Genomic DNA, 17,781 nt, shown 5'->3' with positions numbered 1-17,781 from the left:
AGGCCGAACGTAGCTCTAGCCGAACCTCGCACAAGTGTGTACACCTCAAAGAGGTCTTTCAAGGGTTGTATCGGGGTTAGGTTAAAGGTTGAAGAAGAAAGGATAAAGGCTCAAGACCCAAAATAAGTCCCCAAGGTGTGCAACCTTGCATTTGAATGCTTGAGGTTTCTCACTTTTGAACTTATTTTCTTTGTTTTGCATTTGAGATCTCTTTTTGAATCTTCTTTGGATAAGTGCGGGCAATCCCAATCATGCGATCTATCACTCACTTGGCATTCATGTTTCTCAGGCACGGTACCAAGCACTCGATAAGATACGCAATATGAGATGTGTTCATATCAAAGACATTGGAACACTTGCCCTTTTGCATACTTTATTGCTTATAGAACTTTTGGAATTTTTGAACTTTGGTAAAATCACTCAATCTTTTGTACTTGGCTTTTTAAATTGCATAAGTTGCACACCATCCCATCCCAAGGTTAGGTAGATGTAGATGTAGGTTGGAAAAATGAAGGTTTATCATTAGATGAGGCTCAAAGTGGTTTATCAAGAAAGGATTTGTGTATTTGAAAGGGAAAAGGTGATATGACATGGCTACAAGGGGTGCCTTAAATCATTAGTATACCTTGTGATTAGCTTAGCGTGGATATTTTTTAATGCAATGATCATGTGAAAGGAAATAATTGCTCATTTTATTGAAATGGAAAGGGTAGGTAAACACATAAGGAGAAATGTCTTGGGGATGTCTATGCTAGACTTATTGGGGAACGGGAAAACAAGAAATAAAGAAAATTCATGAAAATCCTAAAAAATTGAAGTGTCTTGTTAATCACATGACTAGAACTCGATTAAACATGCATTGATAAGGAAAGAGCATAGTGTATGAGGTGAATGATATGTATGGGGAAAGCATGTAGGAGGAAAGTATGCAGAAAGGTATATGTGTATAGGGAAAATATGTGAATGTGGAAAGTGTTTAAGAAGGAAAGTATGAGGTATGTAGTGTATGGAAAGTGATGTAAAGGAAAACTACTACATTTTTTATCAAATGCAACGATAAAAAATAAGCTTATGTGACGACCTTTTTTTTTTTTTTTTTTTTTTTTTCACCGTTGTATTAGATAAGCCTAATGCAACGGCTTGTATTTCTATACTCCAAAAAGTAGGGCTAATGCGACGGTTGTAATCAACCTTTGCATCTGATGTGCTAATACAACGGCTGGATGGGCTAAGCAACGACAATGATTTTGAATATAAAAAGCGCCTAAATTTTTTTGATTCCTGCTTATTGTTTTCCAAAATTTAAAACCTTTCACATCCTAGTTTAATTTAATAAAAAAAAAATTAAATATAGAAAAAGAAAAGTTGAAGAGTACACGGGAAGAAAAATAAACCAAACAAAATCCTTTCTTTTCTAACCTCATGCTGCTCCAATAAAGAGAAATAGTTTAGGAAGTGTGGGTAAATTAATCAAATGCAGGCTTCATAAATTGCTTCATAAATTATTCCCACCCAATTGCTTCTCCAATTTTCACAAATGAACTTAATTTCAATTGGAAGGCAGGACATGGCAAGGGTTCGCTTAGGCTACGATGAACGGCGGTGCTTAGGCAACGACGAACGGTTGCACTCATGCCTTGGTAAACGACAATTCTCATCAAGCGAGAATGTAAGTTAATTCCTTTAATTTGTATTCTTCTGAATTATGTAATTAGGGTCCTAAATTTCCATTCGTCCCTCAATTTATGTAATTAGGGTTTTTAAATTTCTCACACCTTTATTGAATTTGCCTATAACAATGACAATATGTTCTTTAATTTTCTGTTTTCTCTTTATTTTGCAAACTTCATATGTAAAACATGTTCTACCCAAATTAAAAGCGTGTTTTCCTCGCCGGCAACAATGATTTTGCCTTATGGCTTTCATCGGTGTTCTCTCGGTATGGCTCGACGGGTGTGAGTTTAAGGATGGGTGGAAAGAGTATGTGCAGTGTTATAAGAGAAAAGGTTGGCATGTTGGTGATGGATTTTAATTTATGCATTAGGAATGAAGAAGATGTGCTAATTGAATAAAAGTTAAGTTTATTATTGTTAGGGAACCGAGTATAAGGGTTCAATTTATGATGCTACTCTTGCTTTTGAATCTTATGGAGTTTGTCATGGATCTGGTATGATTTTTATGTTTTTTCACTTTATTTTTATGATTTTATGTTTTTCTTGTAATTTATATATTGGTCTAATGATTTGAACATTTTGGTTGTTTATATCTAGTTGCTAAAATTGTAGTGTTGTCGAATCTAAGAAATTAATGTAATGTGGGTTCATTTCAATTCATCATTTGGCAAAGGCGGCTTGTTTATGATGTGTAATCATGCAATGATAGTAATTATGATGTGTAGTTGTTGTTGATAGTTAATGCTGCCTATTGTTATGTTATTGCTTGCTCAGATGTTGCTGCTGCTATATACTAGGGTGGTAGTTCTTAAAATATATTGTTGTTGAGTTGAGACCTTGTTATTGTTGTACATACGCTGCATTTACTAATGAATTATGATGTCTAGTCGCTGCTAATTGCTGTCATTACCATGCTAAATGTTGTTGTTGTTAATTTGTCCTTGCCTCTGCCCATGGCAACCCACAGGGCAGGGGGTTTAGTGGCATTAGTGTGATCATGTTTCTTATATCTGAGTGTGTTTGCATTTGAGTAATTCCATGTTTAAACAAATACTATTAGCAGGCATACTTACTAATATGGTTAATATTTTATGTTATGTTCTATTTAACTGACATTTGACCAAAACTTTACTTAGTGAAATGACTATTGGTTTTATTTGATGATTCAAACCTTAGCTTGTTTGTGTCTTAGTAGTTTAATTACATAGTAGTTTAAATTTTCTTTTCATTGTAGGTAGTTTTGTTAGTACTCAAGCTAGTTTCTTTATATATATATAAAGAATTAGCTCACAAGTTGTTTAAGTGTATATACTTATGTGAGCAATTAAATCCTTTGGCTCCATATCATTTAGATTTTTCTCTACATTCAAAGGTAAATAGATTGTTAAGAATAATGAGATATGGAGTAGTCATTAATCTGCCATTATATTTTCACTGTTGGTTTGAATTAAAGAAAACAAAAGGTAAGTGGCCTGGCCTGGTCATTAATTTGCCATTTGATTTTCAGATTAATGATTGTGAAATTGCAAAATGAAGTAGTATATACTCCATATATGGTACTTAATAGTATACTTTGAGCAAGTAGTTTAGCTACTTGTTTGTTATAAGTGTAAGATTATTATCCTTGAAAGTTTGAATTAATAAGATGAAGCTAAGGAAATTAGGTTGGCAGTAACTTAACCTTGCTGTCACACATGATTAGAAGTCCAGATCCATATGGCACCAATTCAATTAAGCTCTAAATGTTTAGAATCATCTCTATTTGTGTTTTGCAATTGGCCTAACTATTTTAAATGTGATCGTTTGTGTGCTAGCTTACCAATATACTTAGTGTTAGGGGACATGTCTCATGTAAACATGTACCATTATATGTGTTGTATGATATAATATGCTTGTTGATGTGTTCATTGTTTGATATGTTGGTAAGCTATCACTCCTTTCCATTCTTTTTTGTTTGATTTTTTAATTTTTGGTGGTTGAAGCTTTCTTTTGCATTTTTCTTTTATATTGTAGCATCTATTATCTAAATTACTTTAAGAACAAAAACAGTTATGTTTGATCGAACTAGTTACTTAGGTCCAATCTGACTTTAAAGCCCTATCAGCAACTAACTGGTCCCTTTATTGCTTATTCCATTAACCATTTTGATTTGATTTATATAAAAGCATTACAAGAACCTGTATTGCTTGGTGATGAGTTCTTGCTTAGTTTTTACACTCGATATGAAACTAAATTTTCCTCTACTAAATCTCTATCTTGTAATTATACTAGAATCTAATTGATTTTTTTCTTTTCTTGAATATCTCTACTTAGCTTAATAGTTTTAGGTAATTTTTAAGGTGTATTAGTATTATCCTCGGATTTTCCTTATACGAAGTAAGGGTATTTTTAGTTGTAGTGCCATGTTATTGGTTTAAACCGCTGTTGTGAAATTGTTATGTTGTTTAGGTGCTGCTTGCTGCTATTCCTTTTACCTTGTATATTGATGTTGTTGTTTCTGCTATATAATCTGCTACTGCATCTGCTCTATAATGTTGCTACTGCCTTTTGCCTCTGCTTTATAATGTTGTTACTGCCCTTGCTTAAATGTTGCTGACTTGCTGCATGCAGACGATGACAACTCTCTCTTCGGCTACAAAACATCTCTCTCTAGCTTCAAGATAGATTTTGGTTTTTGCCATATATGTTGTAGCAGCCAAACAAATGTTGAAAATATTGTATTTGAGAAACATGATTTAGCTTTGATAAGTTTTTTTTCCTTAGTTATTTTATTAAGTGATATTTGATTTTGTAACTTTCATTAAGGGAAATAATGTACAAACCTCCAATTTATATTAATGAAATTGTGATTTAATAACAACAACAACAACAACAACAACAACAATAATAATATAGTGCCATTGCATTAGACCATTTGACTGTCGCATTAGGCTTAATGCTACCGTTGCATTAGACCACTGAACCGTTGTATTAGCTAAGTAGCTAATGTGACGGGTACATAGAGTCGTTGCATTAGACCACTTAATCGTCGCATTAGGTCTAATGCTACGCCGGCGGATATGATGGTACTAAGTCGTCGCATTAGAGCTAATGCAACGGTTAAAGGGTCCTATGACAACGATTTTGTGCGTTGCATTGGATTTAAAATGTAGTAGTGGGAAAGAGTATATTTGTGAAAAGATATGAGAACATTCGGGAATAGAATGGACCCTCAACTCAAATGACGGAAAGGACGACTCATGTATGGACCTAAGACATGGTCATGGTGTGGAAAAAGTATGTACAAAGTGATATGTTTGAGACTCGTGTCATGAACATGCGACTAGACATGATAACGGTGTGAAAAAACGAAGGACTCAAGGACCAAAGAGCCTGAAGAATAAAAGATAGACAAACTAACTTGATTAATTTTGGCCAATTTTAATGTTTTTGCTATTTACTAGGTGAAAGCAATCCATTGGAAAACGTTAGTCATAATTAAGAGAAAATCAACCACAACCAAAGACAAAGAATACATGTTAAGGTTAGCACAATAATCATAAAAGACTAGGAAGATGGAGTAAAATTCTACAATAGGTAGACTCATGGTTTGACCAAGACATGAAGGATAAAAATAAAATGGATAAAAATAAAATGGATAGGAAATGAGAAATAAAATAAATGAGAAGATAGAATTTAAAAATAAATAAATAAATAAATAAATAAAGATAAAAAGATAAAAATCTAAAAAAAGACTAGAGTGGGACTCTAAAGGGTGGAAAAAAGATAATAGAAAGATATGAATATGGAATGAAGGAGAACTCTTAAGATAGACAATTAGAATAGGAGTAAAATTCTTAAATTTTATCTTTTAAGAGTTAGTTTGACACGGAATAGGTTTCTAAGAGAGTTAAGACTCATAAGATAAAAATAAGATAAAATATAAAATCCTATCTTAAGAGAGTATGACAAGAACTAGAATCCTAAATCTAGTGGAAGATGGGTTATGACTCAAATATAGACGAGATTGAAACAAAAAAATAAAAAAAGTTATCTTCCAGCACTAAAGATAGAATTCCTAAACTGAACAAGCTGCAGTATTTCGATCATACCTTTTTATCTGTGACTCTGAATTGGACAAAACCAATTTCAAATGAAAGATAAAATCTGGGGCTACAGATCCATAGGTGGCACAACACGTAACTCTTTCTAGATCTCCGGCTATGACCAAAACAAAGTGACGCTTGTATAGTATACAGGAATAAAAAATATGGGTTGACTCAAAATAAATACATAAAAGGAACTAGGACTCGACTTAAAAAAAAAAGAAGAGGGTTAAATAAGAGAAAAAAAGAAATAAGAAAGCCAATAAAAATATGCACACATAAGCACATTGTCACGCATGATGCATTGAGTTTGTCACTTAACCATGGCTCTAGTTCTCTAAGGTCAAGGATTATGGTGTCCACGAGGGTCCATGGTTAAGATTCCAAATGCATCGCGGGGAAGCCTTACCTTAGAAAGGTTGGCACGATGAACAGGACCCCGTGAGTTAAACTTTACTCCATGGTTTGGTGAATTCAACACACTCGGATGCACCCATTATTGCACGGAGCGTTTATTAGCACTAGGCGAAAAAACGAATTCCCCACCGGTTCAAACCCCCCATTTCGCACCGGTTTTGAACCAGGCCGGATTTGGGGGGTGCTAAAACCCCATAGATTTCGCGCCGGTTCTTGGGGAAAACCAGTGGCAAAAAGTGAACTTTTCGCACCGGTTTTTACTTAGAACCGGTGCCAAAAGTCTTGCGCGCCTTGAATATTAAATACTTTTAGCACCGGTTCTAAGAAAAAACAGGTGCGAAAACCCCTTTTTTCTTAAAAAAATTTTTTGGCTATAAATAATTATATTAATAATAATAAAAACCTGCACATCCTGCATTAATTCTACCATCAATATATATTATAATAACAACAACAACAACAACAACAACAACAATAATAATAATAATAATAATAATAATAATAATAATAATAATAATAGTAATTGTAATAATTATTATTATTATTATATTATTAATAATACTAATAAATAATAATATAATAATTTCTAAATTGAAATAATAATAACAATACATAGATATTAATTAATAATCCCAAATGCAATACAATGAAGTGTCATATAGCTTTTACAATTCCTTATAAAAAAAAGTGTCATATTTACAAACAATACTAATTATTAATGTAGTTAACAAGTTCAAAGTAAATTATATGTGATGAAAGGCGCCAACATGTCTCGAACTTCATTCAGTTCCTTGATCGTCAATAAACCTCCTTCTTGTACCTTGCAAAACTTGGATAAACAAAAATTATTTTGGAATTAATTACTTAAGTTATGTACGTAAAAATACATTTACAATTTAAGTTAGGCAAAAATTTAATACGTAGGCCTATATGACTACTACTTCACCTATTTTCTATATTTCTTGTCAAATCAACTCATTCTTTCTCATAGCATGTCAATATTAATTAGTTATAGGCGGCTAAGGGTTGAAATCACATTAAAAGAGCAATTGAAGGGTTGTAGGACGCAATTTGATCCAAAATGGCACAAATAAGCCCTATATGACAACGACTTTGCCTATTTTTGTACATTTCTTATCAAATCAACTCATTCTTTCTTTTAACATGTAATTATTAAATAGTTATAGGCGGCTAAGGCTCGAAATCACATTAAAAGAGCAGTTCAAGTGTTTTAGTACGCATTTTCATCCAAAATGGCCCAAATAAGGCCTATATGACTATTATGATGCCTATTTTCTACATTTCTTATCAAATCAACTCATTCTTGCTCTTAACATGTCATGATTACCTACTTATAGGTGGCTAAGGGTTGAAATCACATTGAAAGAGCAATCACAGTGTTTTAGGATGCAATTTCATCCAAAATGGCCCAAATAAGGCCTATATGGATACTAGGATGCCTATTTTCTACATTTCTTATTAAACCAGATCATTCTTGATCTTAACATGTCATTATTACGTAGTTAGAGGTGGCTAAGGCTTGAAATCACATTAAAAGAGCAAATCAAGGGCTTTAAAACACATTTTCATCCAAAATGGCCCAAATAAGGCCTATATGACTACTTGGATGCCTATTTTCTACATTTCTTATCAAATCAACTCATTCTTTCTCTTAACATGTCATTATTACCTAATTAGAGAAGGCTAAGGCTTTAAGTCACATTAAGAGAGCAATTCAAGGGTTTTAGAACGCAATTTCATTCAAAATGAACCAAATAAGGCCTATATGGATACTAGATTGCCTATTTTCTACATTTCCTGTCAAATAAACTCATTCTTGCAGTTAGCATGTCATTATTACCTAATTATAGGTGACTAAGGCTTGAATATCAAAGTAAAAGAGCAATTCAAGGGTTTTAAGACGCAATTTAATTCAAAATACCAAATAAGGCCTACATGACTACTAGGATGCCTATTTTCTACATATCGTGTCAAATCAACTCATTCTTGCTCTTAACGTGTCATTATTACCTAGTTATAGGTGGATAAGCCTTGAAATCACATTAGAAGAGCAATTCAAGTGTTTTAGGACGCAATTTCATCTAAAATGGCAAAAATAAGGCCTATATGGATACTAGGTTGCCTATTTTCTACATTCTTATCAAATCAACTCATTCTTGTCGTTAACATGTCATTATTACCTTTTTATAGTCGGCTAAGGCTTGAAATGACAGTGAAAGAGCAATTCAAGGGTTTTAAGACGCAATTTCATTCAAAATCCCAAATAAGGCCTACATGACTACTAGGATGCCTATTTTCTACATTTCTTGTCAAATCAACTCATTATTGCTCTTAACATGTCATTACTAGCTAGTTATAGGTGGCTAAGCCTTGAAATCATATTAGAAGAGCAATTCAAGTGTTTTAGGACGCAATTTCATCCAAAATGGCCAAAATAAGGCTTATATGGATACTAGGTTGCCTATATTCTACATTTCTTATCAAATCAACTCATTCTTGCTGTTAACATGTCATTATTACATAGTTATATGCGGCTATGGCTTGAAATCACATTATAAGAGCAATTCAAGTGTTTTAGGACGCAATTTCATCCAAAATATCCAAAATAAGGCCTATATGGATACTAGGTTGCCTATTTTCTACCTTTCTTATCAAATCAACTCATTCTTGCTGTTAACATGTCATTATTACTAAGTTATAGGCAGCTAAGCCTTAAAATCACATTAGAAGAGCAATTCAAGTGTTTTAGGACGGAATTTCATCCAAAATGGCCAAAGGAAGGCCTATATAGATACTAGGTTGCCAATTTTATTCATTTCCTGTCAAATCAACTCATTCTTGCTGTTAAGTTGTCATCATTACCTAGTTATAGGCGGCTAAACCTTAAAATCTCATTAAAAGAGCAATTCAAGTGTTTTAGGACGCAATTTCATCCAAACTGACCAATATAAGGCCTATATAGATACTAGGTTGCCTATTTTCTACATTTCTTATCAAATCAACTCATTCTTACTGTTAACATGTCATTGTTACCTAATTATAGGCGGCTAAGCCTTGAAATAACATTAGAAGAGCAATTCAAGTGTTTTAGGACACAATTTCATTTAAAATGGCCAAAATAAGGGCTATATGGATACTAGGTTGCCTATTTTCTACATTTCTTGTCAAATCAACTCATTCTTGCTGTTAACATGTCCTTATTACCTAGTTATAGGCGGCTAAGGCTTGAAATCACATTAGAAGAGCAATTCAAGTGTTTTAGGATGCAATTTCATCCAAAATGGCCAAAATAAAGCCTATATGGATACTAGGTTGCCTATTTTTTACATTTCTTATCAAATCAACTTATTCTTGCTCTTAACATGTCATTATTACCTAGTTATAGGCGGCTAAGGATTGAAATCACAGTAAAAGAGCAAATCAACGGTTTTAAGACGCAATTTCATTCAAAATCGCAAATAAGGCCTACATGACTAATAGGATGCCTATTTTCTACATTTCTAGTCAAATCAACTCATTCTTGCTCTTAACATGTCATTATTATCTAGTTATAGGCGGATAAGCCTTGAAATCACTTTAGAAGAGCAATTCAAGTGTTTTAGGACACAATTTCATCCAAAATGGCCAAAACAAGGCCTATATGGATACTAGGTTGCCTATTTTCTAAATTTCTTATCAAATCAACTCATTATTGCTTTTAACATGTCATTATTACCTAGTTATAGGCGGATAAGCCTTAAAATCACATTAGAAAAGCAATTCAAGTGTTTTAGGACGCAATTTTATCAAAAATGGCCAAAAAAGGCCTATATAGATACTAGGTTGCCTATTTTATTCATTTCTTGTAAAATCAACTCATTCTTGCTGTTAACATGTCATTATTACCTAGTTATAGGCGGCTAAGCCTTAAAATCACATTAGAAGAGCAATTCAAGTGTTTTAGGACGGAATTTCATCCAAAATGGCCAAAATAAGGCCTATATAGATACTAGGTTGCCTATTTTATTCATTTATTGTCAAATCAACTCGTTCTTGCTTTTAACATGTCATTATTACTTAGTTATGCGCCTAAGCCTTGAAATCACATTAGAAGAGCAATTCAAGTGTTCTAGAACGCAATTCCATCCAAAATTGCCAAAATAAGGCCTATATGGATACTAGATTTTCTACATTTCTTATCAAATCAACTCATTCTTGCTGTTAGCATGTCATTTTTACCTAGTTATAGGCGAATAAGCCTTGAAATAACATTAGAAGAGCAATTCAAGTGTTTTAGGACGCAATTTCATTCAAAATGGCCAAAATAAGGCCTATATGGATACTAGGTTTCCTATTTTCTACATTTCTTATCAAATCAACTCATTCTTGCTGTTAACATGTCCTTATTACCTAGTTTTAGGCGGCTAAAGCTTGAAATCACATTAGAAGAGCAATTCAAGTGTTTTAGGATGCAATTTCATCTAAAATGGCCAAAATAAGGCCTATATGGATTAGGTTGCGAATTTTCAACATTTCTTATGAAATCAACTCATTCTTGCTCTTAACATGTCATTATTACCTAGTTATAGGTTGCTAAGTCTTGAAATCACATTAGAAGAGCAATTCAAGTGTTTTAGGACGCAATTTCATCCAAAATGGCCAAAATAAGGCCTATATGAATACTAGGTTGCCTATTTTCTACATTTCTTATCAAGTGAACTCATTCTTGCTGTTAACATGTCATTATTACCTTGTTATAGGCGGCTAAGGTTTGAAATCACATTAGAAGAGCAATTCAAGTGTTTTAGGATGCTATTTCATCCAAAATGGCCAAAATAAGGCCTATATAGATACTAGGTTGCCTATTTTCTACATTTCTTATCAAATCAACTCATTCTTGCGCTTAACATGTCATTATTACCTAGTTATAGGCGGCTAAGGCTTGAAATCACATTAGAATAGCAATTCAAGTGTTTTAGGACGCAATTTCATCCAAAATAGCCAAAATAAGGCCTATATGGATACTAGGTTGCTTATTTTCTACATTTCTTATTAAATCACACGAAAAGAGCAAATTAACTAAGTCAATGGCATACCTCATCAAGCTGTAGTGTGTCTGTACAACGACTTAGTATATATGTCGAACATGAATCTTATCACGTATAGTCCACAATCAACTCCGTTATCTTGTTGTGCGCACTAGCACAGGAACAAAGTACATGAATCAAACATGCGTAGCAAATTAGCAACATCTTACGCATTGTTTATTAAGAAAATCACAATGTCATGTAGCATTACCATCGGTGATTTCCATGTTGTACCTTGAGGAGCTCGACAATTTATCTTCTTCATAACACTGTAGAAAAGTAAGTTCAAACTTGATTAGTATGACTAATAAATGAGTTAGGTAATGATTATCAACACTAGGTAGCTTTATTTACTTTCAGCAGTACAGACTTCACGAGGAGCTTTTTTGGATGAGGCAATCGAGCTGAATCAAAAAGGAAGATTGTGTTACTGGAAACATAAATCACCAGCAGGGTCCAATGTGAACTACATAAATTCACAATACACAAACAAATCAATAATTAGTCGTGTACAACATATAATTAGGGGAAAAAAATGAATTTGAAATGGTCAGACGTACTCCTCAAAACATGAAGCGAATATGAACTTGTCTCCCGCACGCACTGATTCCTTGATACCCCGTTTAACATAGTACAACACGTCAGGGTAGTTGTCTAAGATTCTAGTAGTGGAGATCTGCTCGGGGCATAACCACCCTACTTGATACGGAGAATCAATCTCAAGTAAGTGCTCCTGTAGTGCTCTGCATGCATGATAATAGAATATTAATGGAAAAATAAACGACAATCACCACTAATCTGAATAACATAATTTAAGCGACGTTGAATTACCTCATGAATGTTTGAATGAGGGAAATGTTAAGCATTGGACCAGTTAGAAATTCCTTCACATCTTCTTTGCTAAGCCATGCAACTGCATCCTCATCAAAGTGGAACATTGCCATAGGTAGTGCAACTTGAATGGGAGTGTCACTAGGCAACATACTAACACGGTTGTGTAGAAAAGTTAAATATTTAGAGAGAGTTTGAAGGACCGTGTCAGCAAGAAGTGGAGTAGTTAGCATAGCTGAACCTCTCGAAAAGTTCTTCTTCGACCCTATTTCACTCTCCGATCGTTGTTCACTCTTCTTCTTTGGCACCGGTTGATCAATGCTTTCAGGCTGCTCCACCCTCCTATTTGAAGGTTGGCTTTTTTTCAAAATCTGATAAAACAAATCACGCAATTGGTTAAAAAAGACATCCATCTAACTCTTGTGAAGACAACCGGGCATAGGGTAAAGAGTGAACCCAAAATCTTAATTACCTGGTTCATCAACCTTACCCAAGCACATGACCACTGCACAAAGCTACCTTTTGCTGCCCAAAGTGTAGTAAACTCATCCTCCTCTACGGGCACCTGTATTAGGATGTCCTCGAACCCGACAATCACAGAATTGATCCCGACCGAGTAATGTTGTGGCCTAAGCGGCCGCAAATGGTTTGTACCTTGTTCGGCCGGTTGTGCACTACCATATGCAACCACATGCAAAGCTCCAGATTCACCTGGGTGTAGAAGTGCACAATGGGTCTCTTCCTACACCAATTTGAAAAATCACTTATTAGAACCAAACATATCACAAGGGGTCGTTTCCTACACAATTTCATTCAATGTACCCATATTCACTAAGCTAGAACTAAACAAAATCACCTGTAAATCTGGAAAATGATGGGGTGCTGGATTATCGAGCTCCCTCGAGTCCGCATGTGTAGGAGTACCACCATGCAACAGGAAATTAATTAATGCCACCTTAGATCCCACGTAACTCAATATGTCAAAACTAATAGATTTGAAACTACCTCATGTATATCATCCTCTCCATGTATTTCATCTTCTCCTTGTCCTTTTGGGTGACTACATGAGTCGACTGGTGTAGCCGAGGGGAACGACAGGCTCGGTAAGTTCACCTACGAGCTCGTTGCGCACTTGTTCCTTAATTGATGCCACCGTGGAAACCAAGTCATGAGGTGAGTTAACACTTGCTCGGGATCTTCCTAATTTAGTATATTCTGGACCCATCACCTTTTCCCATCCGAGCAATCTCCCTCCCGCACCTAATACCCGTCCTGGATGGTAGGGCTTTCCCAAAGCCAAGGTGAAAGGGTCTTTTTCTACACTTGGGACGAGCTTGCCTTCAACCAGTTCTTCAGTGTGTTCAATCTGTAGCAAAAAAAAGGCAACATGAAACCAACAGAACAAGACAGCTAAACGCAACAGAACAGAAACCAACAGCATCCAAACCAACACACAGCTTTGTTGGGTTTCGTAGTGACCCTCACTACGCATAAAGAAACCCGCCAAGACCCGCCCCCATAATAAATGCAATTAATCAAGCAAAACATAATTAAACACAAGAAAAAAGATTATACCTTTGACGCGTGCTTCGCTCAACAATGAGCTCTTACTTGAACCCCGAAAATACGAGGTCTCCAACGGGATCGTACCCTCGAACCCGACCCAAGCGTCCTAAGTCTCGAAGGTTAGTCGAGACCCGGACAAATAAAACTATGAGTTTTACGAATCAAGGTTTACTCAAATCAAGAGTTGCCTTTTAATTCCACTCAAGGTTGTGTCTTTCTCAATACCCATGCCTTTGGTATTTATAGGGAAAGGCACCCTTGATTTCCAATCTCCCATCAATGTGGGAGAGTTGGTAAATTCAACAATTTATTAAATTCCAAATTAAATAAATAATTAAATCAATCACAATGCAACAAGTGTTAAGGGGAGAGAGAGAGTTAGGTGAGGACCAAAAGCTTGGGGGGGGGACCATTGCCTTGATCCCCAAGCCATTGCTCCAAGCAATGGTCCCCTCATCCAAAACCGCCTCAAGCAAGGGCTGCTGGGCTGGCAGCCAGCTAGCACCATCCCAGCCAGCAGCCTCGCATCCCAGCCAGCATATGCGTGTTGGCGCAGAGTGATGCTTGTGCTGCTGGTGCGTGCTAGTGCTAGGCGCTGCTAGCTGCTGGCGCTAGCCCTTGCCTCTCTCGCCATTGCACACGCACTACCCCTTTCGCACTTCCCAGCATGCGTGCTGCTAGCGAGCCACGCATGTTGGGCATCGCCTCGCCAGCCACACACACAAGCATGCAAAGCTTGGTGCTGTGATGCTGCGATGGCTTGCGATGGCCCCTACGCATAAGCACACGCACATGCACACAAGGCCCAGCATGGTGCTGTTGTGTGAGGCTGCTGCTGCGATGGTGCCTAGGCACACACACACGCACAAAGGTGTTGTGCTTGGTGCGTGGCCCTGCGATGGTGCAAGGCACACTATGGCCTCCGATAGTGCGAGGCATGCACACACACACACATGCGTCAGTGCCCAGCATTGCGATGGCTTTGCTTGGTGCGTATGGCCTGCGATGGTGCCTAGCACCCAGGCATGCATGCTGCGATGCAGTGCCATGCGAAGGCACGCATATGCGCAGCCATGTTGCTGCGATGGTGCCTAGGCTTGCGCCTAGCACGCATGGCGCGCCTAGCACACCATGGTGTGCCTAGCACACACATGGTGCATCTAGGCTTGCGATGAGCTAGCCTAGCCTAGCTACGACTATGCTCGTACTTGTTGCTTGTGATTTTGCGACGCTCGGTCTCGACGCCCTAGGCTCGATATCCGACGTCTATATTCGTAAAACTCCGTCGACTCATTAAATCCTTCGGATTAATTCGTCGTCTCGGATCGGTTGTTCGATTAGGTTCGACCCGAAGGGTTCAGTTAAAGATTAAGCTGTAATATTAATTGTACCTTAATATTACTGATCGAAAGCGGCCTCCACCTAGGCATTCCGATCACTTGACCTTACTGAAGAATTAGCTCTGTAATAATTTTGAACCCTCTATCAGAATAATACACTTGTTGGAAGGACACCATTCCTTTCAATCTCCCACTTGTCCTTCCGGACAAGTGTGCAATTAGTGTATGGCCCATTTCCTATGTCGCTTAATTTCTCTTCATGAACTATAAGGTAAGATTCTTCGTCATCCTTATTACGTTCAGAAGTGTTTCTCGATCTCCGAGTTCGACTGCCAATAAGCAGATGATTTCTAAAATCCATCTGAGCACGGCCATGCATTTTCACAGTCTCGCTCATCGAGCGGCCTTGTAAACAACAAAGACATATTCCCTATTGTTAATAGGGGGACATTCTTAGTCTTGCATTGTAAGTTTCTCTTACTAAGAGGACCTAATCTCCCGAGTGTTCCCGTTATGATCCCCAGTTACGGCAGACGTTAGGCAACATCAAAGAGACTAGTTCTCGAACAAGAAAACTTCACAATACTCATGGTCGAGGAAACGAGTTCCGATAGCTATAATGAGAAATGTACTTATGACAATTTGAATCTCTTAAAGTACTCTCATAGGTCGATCCAGTGTAGTTCCAAACTGGCACCTGTGCAAATGATTTATGACCATCATGTCCTTGCAGCACAAGAAACGGTGCTATGAATCATACTACACACTAATCTCTGGTGGTCATCAATCGCCCATCAGTTAGATGACCTCGATTAGGGATAACTTTCGACTTAAATATTCAATGTTCACTTAACATGTGTTTCTTTATCCAAGACATGGTCTTGATACCTTGTTTTGAATATTTCCATAAATCGAATGGACTCATTATTTAATTCTAAACCACAATTAAATAGCAATGGAGTGAATGATAATTTTGCACAAAAATTAATTACTCCATTAATGAATGGTTTCAATACAGTGTCTTACATTAAATCAACCAGTTTAATTAAAACACATGTATAGGGAATTTCAAAGCCAATCTCCAATGTGCTTGATTCCCATTGCCTCAACGTGCTTGTTGTGTTTCACTTGAGGCAAAGGTTTAGTCAAAGGATCGGCTACATTGTCATCCGTGCCGATCTTTCAAATCCTGATTTCACCTTCGGATTTCCATTCCCTTATCATGTGAAATCGTCTTTGGACATGTTTGACCTTCTGGTGTTCTCTTGGCTCCCTGGCCTGAGCGATAGCTCCATTGTTGTCACAGTAGAGATCTATCGGTCCCTTGATGGAGGGTACAACACCAAGTTCACTGACGAACTTCCGAATCCAAACAGCCTCCTTAGCAGCTTCTGAAGCAGCCAAGTATTCAGCTTCAGTTGTAGAGTCTGCAGTTGTGCTCTGCTTGGCACTCTTCCAGCTAAATGCTCCTCCATTTAGGCAAAATATGTACCCTAACTGTGACTTGAAGTTGTCTCTGTCAGTCTGGAAGCTAGCGTCGGTGTAACCTTCAACAACCAGATCTTTATGGCCACCATAAACCAGGAATTTATCCTTGTTCCTTTTCAAGTACTTCAGGATATTCTTGGCCGCAGTCCAATGCGCCTCTCCTGGGTTTGATTGGTATCAGCTCGTAGCACTCAAGGCATACGAGACATCCGGCCTGGTACATATCATGTCATACATGATCGACCCAATTAGCGAAGCATATGGAATCTGATCCATTCTCTCTCGCTTAATAGGTGTCTGTGGACACTGTTTCTTCCTGAGAGTTACGCCATGGGACATGGGTAGATGCCCTCTCTTGGCATTCTCCATGTTGAATCGTGCCAGTACTTTATCAATGTAAGTACTCTGGCTCAATCCAATCATCCTCTTAGATCTATCCCTGTAGATCTTGATGCCCAATATGTACTTTGCCTCTCCTAAGTCCTTCATTGAAAAGCACTTTCCCAACCAGTCCTTTACGGACTCCAGTAATTTTGTGCTGTTTCCAATGAGCAGTATGTCATCGACATATAGGACTAGGAATGCGATGTCACTCCCACTGACCTTCCTGTATACACAAGATTCATCTGTATTCTTGATAAAACCAAACTTGCTGATGGCTTCATCAAATCGCAGATTCCAATCCTGCTGGCTTGCTTTAGTCCATAAATGGACTTCTTAAGCTTGCAGACCTTTCCAGCGTTGCTCGGATCGACAAAACCTTCTGGCTGTGTCATATACACAGTTTCTTCCAAAATCCCATTTAGGAAGGCGGTTTTGACATCCATCTGCCATATTTCATAATCATAAAATGTCGCAATCGCTAGAATAATCCGGACAGACTTTAGCATTGCAACTGGTGAAAAGGTTTCATCATAGTCAATCCCGTGGACTTGCCTATAACCTTTTTGCCACCAGTCTAGCCTTGTATATCGATACATTTCCATCCTTGTCTGTCTTCAATTTGAAGATCCATTTACAACCAATGGGTGTGAAATCCTCGGGCAAATTAAATTCACCAAGTCCCAGACTTGATTTTCAGACATGGAGTCCATCTCGGATTTCATGGCTTCTTGCCATTTAGCAGAGTCGGGGCTCGTCATAGCTTGCTTGTATGTCGCTGGCTCATCTCCATCCATAACTAGGATGTCCTGATCATCGGTTAAGACAATACCAAGGTATCTGTCTGGTTGAGATCTTTGTCGTTGCGACCTACGAAGGGTAATAGGTTGAGCATTTACATTGTCTGTTTGAT

General features: G+C 37.1%; 2 long non-coding RNA genes across 2 annotated transcripts; one reads left to right on the top strand and one right to left on the bottom strand.

Moving 5' to 3' along the window:
* Window positions 1-747: 747 nt before the first annotated feature.
* On the top strand, window positions 748-4,533 carry LOC110696936. The gene is made up of 2 exons (XR_002506431.1): window positions 748-1,669; window positions 4,284-4,533. It is a non-coding gene; the product is annotated as an uncharacterized LOC110696936 (long non-coding RNA).
* Window positions 4,534-11,293: 6,760 nt separating this feature from the next.
* LOC110696950 lies at window positions 11,294-11,720 on the bottom strand. The gene is made up of 3 exons (XR_002506436.1): window positions 11,617-11,720; window positions 11,474-11,531; window positions 11,294-11,374 (listed from the first exon to the last, which is right to left on the bottom strand). It is a non-coding gene; the product is annotated as an uncharacterized LOC110696950 (long non-coding RNA).
* Between the last annotated feature and the right edge of the window lie 6,061 nt (window positions 11,721-17,781).

The sequence above is a fragment of the Chenopodium quinoa genome, unplaced genomic scaffold (genome assembly GCF_001683475.1).
Source record: "Chenopodium quinoa cultivar QQ74 unplaced genomic scaffold, ASM168347v1, whole genome shotgun sequence".
NCBI classification, from domain to species: Eukaryota; Viridiplantae; Streptophyta; class Magnoliopsida; order Caryophyllales; family Amaranthaceae; genus Chenopodium; species Chenopodium quinoa.
Note: the sequence above shows the minus strand (reverse complement) of the source record. Positions and strands in the feature narration are given on the sequence as shown.